This window comes from Ipomoea triloba, chromosome 14 (assembly GCF_003576645.1).
Source record: "Ipomoea triloba cultivar NCNSP0323 chromosome 14, ASM357664v1".
Classification (NCBI taxonomy): domain Eukaryota; kingdom Viridiplantae; phylum Streptophyta; class Magnoliopsida; order Solanales; family Convolvulaceae; genus Ipomoea; species Ipomoea triloba.
This window is the reverse complement of record NC_044929.1, coordinates 2,088,285-2,103,603: the sequence shown is the minus strand read 5'-3', so window position 1 is coordinate 2,103,603 and position 15,319 is coordinate 2,088,285. Positions and strand designations below refer to the sequence as shown.

Here is a 15,319-nt window from a genome sequence, read left to right as displayed (position 1 = left end):
GATTACTCGTCTTCACATATTATTGTACATACTGAAAACAGATGGATATATATTTTTTGCAGATAGTTTTATTCTAACTTCATTTGATTAATTTGTAACAGAATTGGTCAATTTGCAAGTAATCAATAGTTCAATACCACATTCATCTCATATTAACAGAGTTGATTTGAACAATGAATACACTTTTTTTTTATCATTTTGTAGCATTAAGATAAAGTATGTGTGTGTTGGTTAAGCTCAATAGGAAAGAATAGAAAGAGTTTGAGTTAGAGATTTTTATAGTGGTTCAGATTAATCCTACTCCACTCTTTCCCTTAGCACATGAGTTTTTACTAGTATCAACTCAATACAAGCTAAACTTATAACCTTTTAGGGTAGTTGCAAACCAAGTCAACTAGGTTACCTTATACTCTAAATGGTAATCCTTCGAATGACTTTCTTTATAAAGTCGACGATTCTTTAAAGTGTTTTAGCTCTTTGAAAATGGTTGAGTACTTTAACTTTTTGAAATGTCTTAACTTCACAACTTCTTCACGCTTCAAGAGAAGTTCTTTATATAAAGATGAAGACCTTAGAAATTTGAACATTTGAAATCTTCTAGTTGGCGCCTTTTAAAATGGTAGGTGTCCAAAAACTGTCCTCTCTCTCTCTCTCTCTCTCTCTCTCTCTCTCTCTCTCTCTCTCTCTCTCACATTTAATTTAATTTTTTGCAAATGTTAATAAGCACATTCACTAACATGTTCGCAAACGTTAACAAATATGTTTATAAACTGATACACTCTCATTTGTACCTATTTTACTTGTGTTTTTATGTAGGTTTTATAGTTAATTGTGTGATAAAATGTTGTATCCAATGCTTATTTCTTTTTTTTTATATTTAAAATGGTATAATGCTTGGTTTAGATGTTTTTGATGTGTTTAGAAGTGCATTAGAACCATTTGGGAGCAAAAGCCAATCCAAACGAGCCAAAGAGTTGAAATTCCCGCTACCATGGCGACACCTCGGTAATTGGACCATATCTCAGCGTAGGAATATCCAAATGAGGTGATTCTTGAACCATTGGAAAGAAGACTTCAAGGGCTACAACTCTTATGAAGACATCAAGGCTTGATTCAAAAGGGAAAAGGGTCAAAATCAGGACGCAAGTCGGAACTGCGTCACAGGAATTTTCGACGCGTCGAACTCAATTTTCGACGCGTCGAAAATCCCAAAAATGAGGCAGAATAGCCTCGTTTTGGTGCTGTAAACATTCGACGCGTCGAGTGTTGCATTCGACGCGTCGAATGTCGCAGATCTGCGATTCCCAACTTCTAAAAATTGTCATTTTTGCCCCTCTTTCTCCACTCACTATAAAAACATCATTTTCTCTTCAAACCCTACAAGTTGGCTGCTGGTTCTTGTCAGAAAAAGAGGAAAAAGAACAAGGAAAAGAAGCTTCATCATCTCCAAAAGCCAAAGAAGAAATCATCACAACTTTTGAAAAGGAGATCAAAGAAAAGAGCTTGGAGGCATCATTTGGGATAATATCTTCCTTTCTCTTTTCTATTTTGAACTTTATTGAATATTTGTTGGATCTATTTTAGCCATGTTAGGCTAAACTTTCTTTTGGGATTTTTGGGTATAAAAGTGTTTATGAACCTATGTGCCTAGTTCTTATTTTGTTTTAATGAAATATCTATTTGGGTTTATTGCTTGTGTTGCAATTGTGATTTATGTTATTGATACTTGTAATTAGATGCATATGATTGCTTGTACCCTTGCTAGATTTGTCTATGAATCAAAGAGCACCCGCAATTGCACTTGACTATTGTACCTCGAGAGAGGACAATTTGGTTAGGGGATATATTGTGAATAGCTCACGAGAGTGAGTATTCCAATTGTGAATAGCCCACGAGAGTGGGTATTCCATTTATTGCTTAGTTCCGATTTTAGATTGTGAGTAGCTCACGAGAGTGAGTATTCCAATTACCGTATTTTGGGTTTGAGTTACGAGAGTAACCTTTCCCTTTTAGATGGCAATTCTCCACACTTGTTTAACCCAAATAATTATTTCACTTTAGATTGGCACTAGGTGATTAAACACTTCAACTCCCAAAAATCCCGCTTTTACCTCTTTGAATACAAAAACCCGTTTGCCTTGTTTTAATTATCTTGTTTGCATATTCATAGATAACCATCCATTGTTGACGTAGGAATAGCTTCTTGCGAATATAATTAGTAACTAGTGCTTGATACCCCACTTCCCTGTGATTCGATAACCCCGGAATACTCCGGGTATTTGTATGTGGTTTTATGCTACGACCATAAACGTGTTTGTTAATATTAAAGAACACGTTCATAAACACTTAACAAAAGAACACAAGCAGAATTTTTCGAAAAGATTAACAAACAAAGACAGAGACAAATAATACCAAAAAAAAAAAAGAAAAAAAAAGACTATTCCAAAAATTTCCTCACAAAAAAATAATATTCCAAAAATCGCGTGTATTTCACGAGTTGACCTGCCACTTTCAAGCAATAAATAGTCATTTTGTCCTTCTAGAATTTGTCCTTCGACCCCCATTTGTGTTGGAATTTGCAGAAAGAAAATGGAAAAACGTCTCCGTATTATTGTTAACGACAAGAACGTGGAATATATAAGCGTGGGGAAATGAGTTAGCAGTTTCGCGGGCAAATTATACCGTGCACCACGGTGCACATAGCAATGTGCACCACGTATGTAAACAACGTCGTTTTGAACATTGTAAATTAACTGTCCGCTTTTTTGAAAATCACGTTTCCCGTTTCGGCCAATATCTGTATTTATGTTAATATTCTGTGTATTCCAGGCAATCATTCTGTGTATTCTAGGCAACCGTTTTGTGTATTCATGTTAGTAACACATGTTGTGATGCGTTTGTGCATTCGAATATTTAGGAGGATGAGTTCTGTGTATTTTGTATCAATATTTTGTGTATTCATGTTATTAACACAGGTTGTGATGTGTTTGTGCATTCGAATGTTAGCATGATGAGTTCTGTGTATTTTGTGTCATGTGTATTCTGGTCAAACATTCTGTGTATTCTAGACAAACGTTATGTGTATTCTAGATAATGATTATGTGTATTATAGATAATGAATTCTCTGGAGTCCTACGCGTCCGCGTTCACTAACATCGAAACGACGTTGTTTACGTACGTGGTGCACATTACTATGCACACCGTGATGCAGGGTATAACGATTGGTTTCGCGTATTGGTGGTTGTTAAGTGGGTGTCGTTTTGGGTTGGCGTAAAGGGCTATTATATAGTGGGGGGTTCTGGAATCACATGCCAGCTTAATTGCGTCATAGAATGACGCCGACTGGTTACGTAAGCCTCACGTAATATTCATGATTTCTTAATTTAATTAATTAAAAAAAAAGAGTAGGACCTTTCCACCTTGCTTGATGTCAACGAGGCGCTTGAAGTTATTGGAATATTTCGAATCAATATAAAAATGTAATACTTATATTAAAAAATGTAATGCTAATCAATAATAAAAAATGTTTATTACTTATAAAAGAAAATGTAATGAGTTTACATTTTTTTTCAAATGTATTACATTTTTTTTTCCTTCAAGCTAAGTAATAAATTTGTTGGAATCAAAACTGGCAAAAGATTATTGATTGCATTCAAATCTTCGAACTTGCATGCATGTACATATGCTAATGTTTTGAATTTAATTCAATTTATCTCTATGTCACCCTTCCCTAATCATACCCAAATTGCTCTGGCTAATTCTAATCACACTCAAATTGCTTTCGAATTCTAATCATACTCAAATTACCAACTTCCGTCCTTGTTTATATTAGATGCTTTCAAGTGATTGAGTCCCAATTTTCAGGTAAAATTTTTACATAAAAATCCAACTATATCTAAAATACATATTATTGTTATTATTGTTGTTATTATTATTATTATTGCTATTTTTATCGGTAAAATCTTATCTCTTGGCCATTTCGCATACAAAAAATAGTTGCTAAGTCCTAAACAGAATCATAATACAAAGTTATAATAACCAATGTCTCTGTGGTGTAACAATCTTGGTAATACCTATTTGTGTTCAAATGATGTACCGTGATTAATGCTCGAATCAAACATGTTGAAATAGACTATTATTTTGTGGGTTTTTAAATTCCATTGACTCAAGTTATTCTTTGATTTTTTTTTTTTGGGTCTTATATCCTGTTATTTTACAGAAATATGACGTTCTCTACCCCTCTCTCATTAACATATCAAACAGAGGCTACGTTCTTCTACTAGTATAAAAAGGAGGTGAAGTTGCATAAAGCCCATATCCAAAAATCATATATTATTCTTCTTCTTCCCTCAACTATACAAAAAAGCATGGATAGCAAAAACTTTTCTCTAATTTTCTCACTTGTCATCATCAGTGCCTTTCTCTGCTCCACTACTACAGATGCCTTCGGCGGCTTTAATTATTTTGATGGCATGCTGGGTAAGCACTATTGAACCCCTCACTTCGTGTTCTTTTTTTTCTTTTTAAATTTCATTGACAAGTAATTCTTTGATCTAGCATTTAAAAAAAAAAAAAATCACAAATTCATTTAATTTTTTTGGGGTCTTCTATCCTGTGAGTTTACAAAAATTAAATACATAAATACCCTGTTTGGTAAATGGCTGTTGGCTGATTGAGTTGGTTGTTTGGTTTAGAAGGTATGATTTGTTAATAACATTAGCTGATTGTAAAAGTTGTTCGATAGATTAGTTGTTAGTTGATAGCTGTTTGGTATAATTTTTTCTCTCAAACAGCTAATTGAAAATGCTGCTTTGAGTAGCGTTTTGAATTTTAGTATTTTAGAGTTACAAAAAGCTTATTAACCAAACAACTAATAGTGATCGAATAAGCCAAAATTAGTTGATAGGCTGATTATTTACCAAACAGGGCCAATATAAATATATAATATGAGACCAAAGGAATAATATGTAAATTGTTGTAGGTATGGAAGCCAAAAAAAGTGAACATAATCAGCGTACTGATCTAGTTGGAACCCCGCCACCGCTCTACAAGGTTGCAGGCCGCCGTGGATTACCAACTGGTATGTCAACAATATAATTAACATCTCTTTTAATAACTGCATATCCATATTTAAAACCTATCACAAGCTTTTAGCAGAAATAATCATTTTATTATACATATCTAAAATTGGAATAAATATATATATATACTCCTGATGATGTTATTTTGTTGAATGATCCTTGTCCTCGTTAACCAATTAGATACTATCACTTCAAGAATGATTTGGTTTAGATTAAAAAAAAAAGACTTTAAATTCAGACCTTTAAGGGTTATGGTAATTATACTGTGTTGGACGTAGGCCGGTAACGGCGGTAAGGGTCAAGTCCAGCCAGCACCATCTGGTTAGAAGAATTGTCGGGGGCTGGGGCAGATAAAACTCTAAAAGGGTCAAGTTTAATACCGCCTTAGACATTGCCTGACAATATAAAAAAATAAAATTTTATCTTAACAACGAGGTTATAACCTTTAAAGGCAAAAACTTGCGTGAGACCGTCTCACCATGAGACGGGTCGGGTCGGGTCGGGTCAAGATGCAAATGTAACACTTGCACAAATGTCATACTTATATGCTCAAATGTAATACTAATCAGGAATAACATTTTTGTTACTTATTAGGGTAAATCTAATACTTTTAAGGGAAAATACAATACTTTTACATTTCTATTTAAACGTATTACATTTTTCCTCAAAAATATTATATTTGCCCTTATATGTGAGAGGCACTTGTCAACATTACTTATTATGAAAAATGTATTACTTTTTCTCTTATAAGTAACAAAAATTGTATTTTTGATTAGTGTTATATTTGAGCATATAAGTATGAGATTTGCACATACAAGTATGACATTTGCATGGTGCTTTGACCCGACTCGACTCATCTCACGAATAAGCCGGTCTCACAAAAGTGTGACCCTTAATATAATAGTAAGTACTTGATTAATTTATAACATATTGAAATTTCTAATTGATTCGTAATTTTATTGGCGTCTGCAGCACCACCTCCAGCTTGAGCGCTGCCATGCATAAAAGTGAAGTAGAGATCGAAGCTTGCAGTACTACAAATATAATAAAATATTCCAATAAGCAGCCCTTAGCTTGCGGACTACTTCACTCAAAGGATTTACCGTTATTGATCATATCGTTATGAAATATTAAAAGTACTATTTTCAGTTCATCTGTATGTGCTCAATTTATATATAATATGTGTTTGCAATTATGCATGTGGTTGTAATTTGGTGAAAAAAATGTAATCGTTCGTCATTTTCGTTATATTAATGAAAAATATATATGATGGGGTTGCTTTAATTTCGATGATTATTGAGTAACTTGAGCTGATGACCAATTGACCATGTTAAGTGTTACCAATAATATGACCCTGTTTGGTAAATAATTAGCCTATCAGCTAATTTTGGTCTATTTGACAATTATTAATTATTTGACTTGGTTAGAAAAATCAATATAAGCGTTAGCTAATAAGTTTTTTGTAACTCCAAAATACTAAATTTCAAAAGGTTACTCAAAACAACTTTTTCAATAATTAGCCTTTTGAGAAAATAAATTATACTACCAAACAGCTATCAGCTAACAACTAATTTACCAAACACTTTTCTATAATCTGCTAATATTATCAGTTGATTATACCTTCTAACCCAATAAGCTAACAACCATTTACTAAACAAGACCTATATATATTGCGCAAATTTTATAAGGGACATGGTCCACACACCTAGCTTGTATGGTGGATCCTGATCAATAGAAAGCGTTTGATATTAATCAAGTCGTTAATAGTATCAACTAATACATCTTGTATCAGAATAAATTAAATTAACTCATGTGGCTTGAATTAATTAAACCAATAATTAAAGAATAAATATTAACAAGATATTGAGTAGGAAGGATAAAGCTTTGCATTAATAAATTATGTAAGATGATTACGAGAAGGATTGTGTGTCCTAGCTAACAAGCCAAATGGGAAAACATTTATACTAAACTCAACCCGTAAATGCTCTACAAGAAAAGAGTGGGCGGTTAGGGCCCTTGAGCACATATGCATATTTCAACCGCGCATGGACAAGTTTTGGCTGCCCGAGGCCGAGCGCCGAGCTCGACCTTGGCCGCCCGAGGCCGAGCGCTACACTCGGTCTTGGTTGTTCGAGGTTGAGCACAGAGCTTGGGCGCTTGGCCTTGGCCGTTTGAGGCCAAGCACTTAGCAATTAGATATATATAGTCACTTCAAGTAAGATTTAATTTATAAAAAAAAAAATTAAATTAAGAGTTTTAGAGGTTATTGTAATTATATTATTCAAACTTGAAATTTCTAATTCATATATTGACTTGTGCAGCACCACCTCACGCTTGAGCGCTGCCACAAAAGTGAAGTAGATAAGCAATATAAATATATAATACAAATAAATAAGCAGCCCTTTAATTTGCAGACTACTTCACACCAGGAAGGATTTAATATTAATCATTAAGAAGTATTAAAACTATTTAATTTCCAGTTCATCCATCTATCTATCTGTACTCAATTTATATATAATAATATATGTATGCATATGCATGTGGTGTTGTACTTAGGGGAAAAGAAAACAGATGTAATCGTACGTGTGTAATTTAATTATATTAATGAAAAAAAAATGATGGGGTTGCTTTCATCAATTACTGAGGAACTTGAGCTGATAATGTTTAACAATAAGGATGTGTTTGGTAACCCGTAAAATGACTTCCAGAAAATATTTTTCGAGTTTCTGTGTTTGGCAACGTCCCGAAAATGTGGTCAACGGAAAATGTTTTCCGTTGACCAAGGAAAATCAATTCATTTTTTCGGAAAATGACTTAAGGAATTTTTTTTTCCGTAAGTCATTTTACAGAATCGTCAGAATAGCTGTTTCGCATGTTTTCGACCAAAACCAAGCCATATCACCCATGACCATGGACCAAGGAGGTGGGGAAATGCCAGAAACTTTTGCTACATTTAAAATTTTTTTTTTTAAATTTTTAAATTTTAAAATTTTTTTTTTATAAATTCTATTTTTTATTAAATACTATTATTTTAATAACTATTATGATTTTTTTATATTTTAAATAAAACTATTACAATGTTTGATTATACAATTTTATCCATTTTCCAGAAAATGAACCAAACACACAAAGACAGTTTTTCATAATACATCCAAACACTAGAAATGAAACTATTTTCCAGAAAAATGACTCATTTTCCAGAAGTTATTTTCATGCTTTCCAAACGGATCCTAATATGTTACGTTGTCCAACATTGAGCCAACAACAACATAATGGAGGTGTTTGGTAAATAATTGATAACTATTAGCTTATTGGGTTAGTAGGTTTGATTAGTTGATAACATTAGTTGATCGTAAAAAGATGTTTAGAGCAATAAGCAGTTACAAAAAACTAATTAATCAAACATTTATATTAGTTGTTTAACCAAATCAAACAGCTAATAGTGGTTAAATAAGTCAAAACTGACTGATTAGCTAATTATGTTATCAAATAGGACCAATGTTCGATTGTTCCCAATTCAGAAATGCACATATTAAGTAAATAGATTCAAAAATTGTGTTATACGGTTGAACATAGAGTTTTGATGCTGTTGAACATAGAGTTTTGATACTGTTGAACATAAAGTTATGAAATTGTGAACATAGAGTTATGATATTGTGAACATAGAGTTATGAAATTGTAAACATGAAATTATGAAACTATGAACGTGGAATTATGAACTTATGAACATAGAGTTATAAAATTATGAATATGAAGTTATGAAATTGTGAACATGGACCCGTGTCCACCTTGCAAGGTGAACCCGAGTTCATGGCGTAACAACTGCTATATATATTGCTATGTCGGCCATTGAGTAGACCATATTTTCTCCATCATTATTGCCGCCAACCAAAAATAGGTCATCCGTTGACTAGGTCAAGGATAGCGCCAGCCGTCAAACATTATATTCGAACACCAACAAAAGTCCAGCTCTTATACATAAATTATATTGTTTGGACAAGTCAACACAACAAGTCAACAAGAACCATTATTCTATGGACTATAATCACACAGTTGAATCAAATTTCACATATACATAAAATATATTGTTTAAATATTAAAAATATATCATTTTATATATTATTAAATAATTTATATTTAGTATGCAAATAATCTATTTTTAGTATATTAAAAAAATACATCTTGTATTTATGGTTCATAAAAAAAATTTCCCAAATTGACCATTCATCTAACCATGAGTCCATGACTCAATTAATTGTCAAGGTGTGTAATTGTGTAAAAACAAAAAGAAATATTGTTTTTTCCATAAATTTACCTTAAATGTATACAATATTTCTTCTCCCAAAAGGTTGAATTTCTCAACCTCAAGGCGTCTCCCACATCCCAACTTGACAGAGTATTTGGGAGGATGTAAATCACGGTGATTCAGTGCTTCAACACGCAGGGTCAAAATGCCAGTGTGCACAAAGGATCTATCCACTTTGGACATTATCTTCACATTGATGCTGTCGAGGCAAATGTATACAACCTAATTTGCTAATAACAATAATTTTTATATTTATTTACTATCCATATTTATTAACCTTTAATAAATTATTATTTTTTAACTAATAAAATAAATATATAAAATAATTTATTAAAGGTAACCGTAACGTGTTAGCGGTTAATCAGGAGGACATGTCAATTTTAACCTAATTGCATGATTTTTGTAAGTATAGGAAATCCATTATATGTTTTTTTTCTTCTTAGTTGAATAGCTTAATTGATAATTTAGTGGCTAATTTCAACTTTATTACTTTTATTACAAAAATATAATGTTGTCTACCCCACTCTCATTAACCCGTTAAACACTCAAACAGAGGGTTCGTTCTACTAGTATAAATTAAAGAGGTGAAGTTGCATAAAGCCCATATCCAAAAATCATATACTCCATATAATTCTTCTTCCCCTCAGCTATACAAAAAACAATGGTTTTTTTTTTTCTTCTCATTTTGCTTCATCAGTGCCTATGCCTACTACTACAGGGCTAGGAGATACCACGATCCTCACCTCAGTAAGCAATACTGAACCCCAAATCTTCCATTTCCACTTTTTTTTTTTCCAATTATATTTTAATTTTACTTTGGATAATTTTAACTATGATTTTGGTTTGTTGGAGGCATTCGGACCTTACATTTTGTTTGCATACTAAAACTAAACTTAATATTATTAAAAATTAAATATAAAAATAATTTCAGTCAAGATTCGTTAATCATATCGAACCAGACAAACAAAATGGTTATATTTACACTTATAATTTCCAACATTTTTCTTAATTTGTTATTTTCCTGTCTCTAATAGGAGCTGATATGCCGCCACCCCGCAGGGCGCCACGCCGTGGATCACCAAAGAGGCGCGGTATATATGTCAACAATTAATATCTCATTTAATTAATAAATGCATACCAATATATAGACTATGTTTGACAAACCTAGCTAAAAAGGTAACTGAAAACAGAAAAGTAGCTGAAAATAGAAAAGCTATCAGCTCAAAACTGAAATCTAAAGAACTGTTATGTATGTATGTATGTATAAATAAAATATAAAGAAATTAAATTAAGACTAGGTACTTTTAGAGGTTATTGTAATTATATTATTCAAACTTGAAATTTCTAATTCATTCGTTCACTCATGCAGCACCACCTCACGATTGAGCGGCGCCACAAAAGTGAAGTAGAGAAGCAATATAATACAAATAAATAAGCAGCCCTTTAATTAATTTGCAGACTACTTCACAGGAAAGATTTACTATTAATCATTATGAAGTATTAAAACTATTTCCAGTTCATCCATCTATCTATCTGCACTTAATTTATATATAATATATTTATGCATATGCATGTGGTGTTGTACTTTGTGGAAAAGTAAACGAATGTAATCGTACGTGTGTATTTTGATTATATTAATGAAAAAATTTGATGGGGTTGTTTCTATTATTGAGAAATTAACTTGAGCTCACAATGTTAACAATAATATGGTGTCCAACATTGAGCCAACGAGAACATAATAGGATGATTGGTAAATAGTTTATAGCTGTTAATTGATTGAGTAAGTATGTTTGATTAGTTGATAGTATTATTTGATTGTAGAAAGATTTTTGGAACAATATAATAAATTGGTTCAAAAAGTTAATTAATTAAACACTTACATTGACTATTTAATCAAGTCAAACATTTGTTTCCACATATATCATATCAATACAGTGTCTTAATGATAAATGTTTCAGTAAAAGATATATTAAAAAATATGAACATGCATCTTCATATTCTTCCAAAGACTCTTCTTATGTGTTTTATGAGCTTTGCCTAACACAACATCAAAATATTTTTACTTGCATTCAGGAAACATTGTATTAATGTTGTACACTGAGGAGAATTGGTTAGGTATACGATTTTAGTTTTTATCTTCCGACTCAGATAAAGTAGTGTAGACCATGTAAGATTAAAACTGAATAATATAGGATCTAACCTCCAGCCATAGTTGGTGTTTGTTGTTGCCTGAATGAACTGTGCTGAGTGCTGCCTTTGCTTGAGTGAACTGTATTTTTCCCTCACTTTTACTCTATACTCTCTGGATGGTGTATGAGACTGAATGTTTGAGCAGTGAGAGGTTGAGGTCTTTAAATAGCTGCAGACCATCAATGCAGCAGATATCCCAAATGTCTTCCTACAGTTGTTTGTACCACAAATGGTTTGTCTCCCAAATGAAAATGACAGGTTTGGACTTTTATTGGACAAAACCTTTCATCTTCTTATTAGACAAAACCTTTCATTCTCCCACTTGGTGCAAACATTAAACTTAAAGAATAGAATAACACCAACCATAATGATATGTTTTCATTAGTGCGAGTAATATCCATTATGATCAAATGCAAACTGCTTTCAAGTACTTAATTAGGAAACAAGAAAAACTTAATGAAAATAAACCATATGTTTATTTCAAATCCAACCTAAATATTTTCTCAATGAATTTAAAGTGTACACAAAAATGAGAAAATTTCTGAATGCAAAAGAATTTCATTAAAACTGAATGTATACAAATTACAAATTGGGCGAAAGTCCCATCTTTTCAACAAGATCCTTGAATTTAAATGGAGGCATGCCTTTAGTCAAGGGATCTGCTATCATCAACTCAGTACTAATGTGCTCAATGACCACAATTTCTCTTTTAACACGCTCCCTAATAGCTAAGAACTTGATGTCGATGTGTTTGCTTCGACTCCCACTTTTGTCGTTCTTAGTTAGGAAGACTGCAGCTGAGTTGTCACAATAGATTTTTAACGGCTTAGATATAGAATCCATAATTCTAAGCCCAGAGATGAAATTCTTAAGCCACACACCTTGCGAAGTAGCTTCGAAACAAGAAACGAACTCGGCTTCCATAGTAGAAGTAGTTATTAAAGATTGTTTAACACTTCTCCATGAGATAGCCCCACCAGCCATGATAAACACGTACCCAGAAGTCGATTTTCGAGAATCAACACAGCCAGCAAAGTCCGCATCAGAATATCCAATAACATTCAAGTTATCTGTCTGCCTAAATCCAAGCTTGTAATCTTTAGTACCTTTGAGGTACCTTAAAACTCTTTTTACAGCTCTCCAGTGGTCCATACCTGGATTATGCAAATATCGTCCTAGCATTCCAACAGCAAAAGCAATGTCTGGTCTCGTACATACTTGAATGTATCCAAGGCACCCAACTGCTTCAGCATATGGAATAGTCTCCATGGATTCTTTCTCCAGGTCACTCTTAGGGCATTGATCCATATTGAATTTATCTCCTTTTGCTATTGGAGCAACATTTGGTGAACAATTTTTCATCTGAAATCTTTCTAAAACTTTGTTTATATAGGTTTCTTGCGATAGACCCAGTATGCCCCGGGATCTATCCCTATGAATCTTTATGCCAATGACATAAGATGCATTACCCATGTCCTTCATATCAAAGTTCTTAGAAAGGAATTGTTTCACGTCACGAAGCATCCCCATATCATTAGCGGCAAGCAAGATATCATCCACGTATAAAACTAGAAAACAAATTTTGCTCCCACTCACCTTATGGTATATACAATGATCAGAGGGATTCTCAACAAAACCAAATGAAGAAATAACCCCATCGAACTTAATGTACCATTGGCGGGAGGCTTGTTTTAAGCCATATATGGATTTCTTAAGCTTGCATACTAAATTTTCACCATCTTTAGAAGAGAATCCTTCAGGTTGTTTCATGTAAACTTCCTCTTCTAGATCACCATTAAGAAAGGCAGTTTTCACATCCATTTGTTGCAATTCAAGATTAAAATGTGCAACTAAAGCCAAGATAATTCGAAGAGAATCTTTCTTTGATACAGGAGAAAAAGTCTCCTTGTAATCGATTCCTTCTTTTTGAGTAAATCCCTTAGCAACGAGTCTGGCCTTGTATCTTTCAATGTTACCTAATGAATCTCTTTTGGTTTTAAAAACCCATTTACAAGAAATGGCCTTGGCCCCATTAGGTAACTCAACAAGATCCCAAACTCCATTACTCTTCATGGAATTCATTTCATCTTTCATGGCTTCTAACCACAAATCAGAATGTTCACAATTCGTGGCTTGTGAAAAAGTTTCAGGATCATTTTCAGCTCCAATGTCAGATTCTTGTAGATACGATTCATAATAACTAGGTAATGCTGAACGTCTTATCCGAGTAGACCGTCTTAATGTTGGACCACCGATACCTTGAGAAGGTTGCGGGACAACTACCTCTTCAGGAACTAAGGGTAGTTCTTGAATTGGTTCAGTCTGTATCGGTTCAGGAACTTGCTGTAAATCCTGAAATTGTTGAGTTTCAGCAACTTGTGGAATGTCAATGGTGGGTTGTATAACCGCGGGTGTTAATGAAGGAACACTGCGTATAAGTACAACTCCATTAGATGACGTAGAAGGGTGAGAGTCGATATGATCAAAAGTAGGAACTAAGTTCTTAAATCGATCTCTCCCACTAATTAAGTCATCTTCAAGAAACTTAGCATTCCTTGATTCCACTATCCTAGTAGTATGTGATGGACAATAAAACCTATAACCCTTAGAAGATTGTGCATATCCAATAAAGAAAGCACTAATTGTCCTCGGGTCAAGTTTCTTTTCTTGTGGATTGTATATTCTCACCTCAGACGGACATCCCCAAATACGCATATGATGCAAACTCGGTTTCCAACCTTTGAATAGCTCAAAAGGTGTCTTAGGGACAGCCTTGGAAGGAACACGGTTTAATATATACGTTGCCGTCTTAAGTGCTTCAGTCCACAGTGATTTTGGAAGTGTGGAGTTTATCAGCATACTCCGCACCATATCCAAAAGAGTCCGATTTCTTCTTTCAGCAACACCGTTTTGATCCGGAGATCCAGGCATGGTGTATTGGGCAACAATCCCATGTTCTTGAAGAAATTTAGCAAACGGACCTGGTGCTTGTCCATTTTCAGTGTATCTACCATAATATTCACCACCTCTATCTGATCTAACTATTTGTATTTGCCTCTTGCATTGGTTTTCAACTTCAGCTTTAAATAATTTAAAGGCATCCAATGCTTCATGCTTATTATGAAGTAAATACACATAGGTAAATCTTGAGAAGTCATCAATGAAGGTGATGAAATATTTCTGACCATGCATGTCCCTATCAGGACAACATATGTCAGTATGAATAATTTCCAACAATGTTGAACTTCTATTGGCACCTTTCTTTGACTTGTTTGTCTGCTTACCCTTAATGCAGTCAATGCAAGTCTCAAAATCAGTATAGTCTAGAGTAGAAAGTACTCCATCCTTTACTAATCTTTTAATACGCTCAAGGGAGATATGACCTAATCTCCGATGCCATAACATTGAGGAATTTTCGTTAATACTGCATCGTTTAGTGCCGTTTTGAACATGTAAAGAATTATAAATTGAAACATTTTTTAAGTTAAGACGATAAAGACCATCAGATAATGTACCAGTGCCAATACAAGTAGAATTCTGAAATAACTTGAAATACTTGGCATTAAATTCAAATTTAAATCCAAAGGGTACAAGTCTAGAAACTGAAATTAAGTTCCTAGAGAAACTAGGAACATAAAATGTCTTATCTAGCGTCAAAACGAAACCATTATTCAAAATTAAAGTACAAACTCCGACAACTTCTACAGGTGACGCAATCTTGTTTCCAGAGAAGATGCTACAC

The 15,319-nt window shown here is 33.4% G+C and overlaps 1 long non-coding RNA gene across 1 annotated transcript; it reads left to right on the top strand.

The window, feature by feature from the left end:
* Window positions 1-10,004: 10,004 nt before the first annotated feature.
* On the top strand, window positions 10,005-11,000 carry LOC116004225. Its single transcript, XR_004094767.1, has 3 exons — window positions 10,005-10,134; window positions 10,422-10,478; window positions 10,757-11,000. It is a non-coding gene; the product is annotated as an uncharacterized LOC116004225 (long non-coding RNA).
* The last annotated feature ends 4,319 nt before the right edge of the window (window positions 11,001-15,319 follow it).